The sequence below is a fragment of the Bubalus kerabau genome, chromosome 10 (assembly GCF_029407905.1).
Source record: "Bubalus kerabau isolate K-KA32 ecotype Philippines breed swamp buffalo chromosome 10, PCC_UOA_SB_1v2, whole genome shotgun sequence".
Classification (NCBI taxonomy): domain Eukaryota; kingdom Metazoa; phylum Chordata; class Mammalia; order Artiodactyla; family Bovidae; genus Bubalus; species Bubalus kerabau.
Genome location: NC_073633.1, coordinates 86413259 through 86416307, shown reverse-complemented (window position 1 = coordinate 86416307; position 3049 = coordinate 86413259).

The window sequence follows — 3049 nt, the reverse complement described above, 5'->3', positions numbered from 1 at the left end:
AAACTGTTGAGTAAATTGGCAAATGAATGAATGACTAGGAGTGAGAATGGCCACCCCATAAAAAGGCTGCTGCTGCTGCTACTGCTAAGTCGCTTTAGTCGTGTCCGACTCTGTGCGACCCCATAGACGGCAGCCCACCAGGCTCCCCCGTCCCTGGGATTCTCCAGGCAAGAACACTGGAGTGGGTTGCCATTTCCTTCTCCAATGCATGAAAGTGAAAAGTGAAAGTGAAGTCGCTCAGTTGTGTCCAACTCTTAGTGACCCCATGGACTGTAGCCTACCAGGGTCCTCCATCCATGGGATTTTCCAGGCAAGAGTACTGGAGTGGGGTACCATTGCCTTCTCCATAAAAAGGCTACAGAACCAAATTCTGTAAAAGTCTTCAGAGCTCGATGTTCAAGGGCTTTGAGACCACCCTAGAAGTCACAGCACCAGCCCCCATCCTTGGTGTGTTTGTGTGGAGCCGAAGTCCTTCCTTCACACACCCGAGATCACCTCAGATGCTCAGCCCAGGTCAGCAGGCTGAACCCGCAAGCATGCTGCCTTTTGCTGGAGGCTAGACAACCCACTTCCCCAGCAAGCTCCACGGCGGGGAAGTCCATACTTGCAAAGCCTCCGCAGCTTTCTGCCAAGTTGAGTCGTCAGCCACCCCAGGCTCGGGAACAGTTCAAGTTACCCCAGACGGGCTGTTCAGGACATTCCTATGTTATGAAATTTCCTTTTCTGGTGGCCCTGGGGCATCATGGGAAATCTGAGATACCAAACAGCTGTTCACCTCTGGGCGTGGGATGGGACAGTCCCCAAGCCGTGATGCTCCCCTACCTCCACAGAGCTTAGAGCAACAACCTGGGCCTGTCATCGTGGGAATGTACCATGTCTATCCAGGTACAGATTCATTTCTTGCCTCAGGAACTTCTCTCTCTCTCTCCCAAACCCGGATGTCTTGGACCTCAAACTTGGACAGTTTCAATTTATTTTAAAATTCAACTTCAGGAATAATGAAACAACTATAGATCAAAATGCCATTTTCTTTCAACTGGCTTATTTTTTTTTTTTTAAAAGATAATACCTCATGCTGGACTTCCCTGGTGGTCCAATGGTTAAGAATCCACCTGCCAATACAAGGGACATGAGTTTGATCCCTCGTCTGGGAAGACCCAACATGCCTAGAGGCAACTAAACCCCTGTGCCACAACTACTGAGCCCACGAGCCCTAGGGCCCGTGCTCCACAACAGAAACAAGGGAAGCCACTGTAATGAAAAGCCTGCACCCCACAACTGGAGAGCAGTCCCTGCTGGTGGCAACTAGAGAAAGTCCCTGTGCAGCAATGAAGACCCAGTGCAGCCAATACATTAAAAACAAAAACAAAATAACCCATGCTGGCTGGTGAGGCTGCTGGGAAAATGAACACTGCCAATGAGATTGTAATTTGGGGTAACTTTCTTGGTGGGCAATCTGAGCTGTCTCAAAAGCCTCTAAATGTGCTTCTTCTGATCTTGCAATTCCATTTCCAGCAGTTTATCCCAGAGAAGTAATTTAAAATACTATCAAACCATTGGCTATAAGAATTTAAAAAAAATTGACAACCTAAAAGTCCAGATTACCAATATGATGGAGTCTATGCAACTGTTAAAAATGGTGTCAATGAAATCTTATGATTAGAACACTGTCAGTAGAAGGTGGAATTATGGGTGATTTTAACTTTCTTTCTAAATTTTCTGAAATGATTATGTGTTACTTTGGCATATTTAAAGATATTTTAAGTAGTCTGAGAAAGCCCGGCCCTGGAGATTGTTACTTTTGTCCTTGTCTAGGAGTCTCGGCTTTCCAAATTGGGAAATGGGGGTTCAGTAGCAGGGTAGGAAATTTCTTTTTTCCCCTTCCATCTCCTTTCCAATCTAGGCCAATCACTTCAAAGACAGCCCTTCCCCCAGCAGTTCTGCAGGTTTTGTGGGCTGTTTCTTTTGTTCCTCTCATCTGTCATCAAGAGAAGGGCTGCCAACCCGTGGTTGACCCCGTTTGGACAAAACTCCCTTCCCCAGCATTCCTTACCTGATGGGATATGCTTCTCTCCTATATTCCGAAGAGAGAGGTGACTTACCTCTCATTGAAACAAGCGGTCTTGTCTGTTTTTTTTTCTCGTGGAGGAACAACTCTTGCTGCTTGGCGAATTTATTTCTCATCACATTTTGCATAGCTTAAATGCCTCCTCCCTCAACGCTATGAAGGGCACATCCCAATCCTCTGAGATGAGAGTACCGTATTGTCCTCGTGACAGAATGCCATTTCCTTGCTCTGAAATTAAGAGTTCTTCCTCTATCTGAAGCTCACTGCTGACAACAGAGACTCTGAAAGGCAGTAGGAAGGGGATGAGGGCCTTGAGAGGCAGGCAGAATCTGGTGGGGTGGGAAGTGGGCTGGGGAGGGGATCACTCCTTCAGGGCTATCTGGGTTCGAATTCAATTCTGGCTCCACCTTGGGCAAGTCGATTCACCTCTTTAGGCCTCACTTCCATTCTATGTGATTCAGGGCTCTGAGTTGGTACACATGGAACACTTAGAACCCTGCCTGGTGCAGAGTAAGTGCTTTTTTAAGGACCAGCCATTACCACCATCAGACTTCCCTGGTGGCTCAGATGGTAAAGAATCTTCCTGCAATGCAGGAGACCTGAGTTCCATCTCTGGGTTGGGAAGGTCCCCTGGAGAAGGGAATGGCAATCCACTCCAGTCTTCTTGCCTGGAGAATTCCATGGACTGAGGAGCCTAGCGGGCTACAGTCCATGGGGTCGCAAAGAGTTGGACACAACTGAGTGCCTTTCATTTCACTTCTACTATCACCATCACTCTTCAAAGCTGGACCACTCGTCTCTCCACCCCCTTGCAGTTATGGCAGTGTTGCCTAGGCAGACCCTACTGAAGACAGGTGTTCTGAGCTTGAGACTGGGTGCTGGGCACAGATAACCCCTAGAATGCTTTTCCACATGACACTGTGTGTAAACACATCCTGACCATTTCCCAGGGGGACAAAACTAAGGGTGGCCTGAATTTTT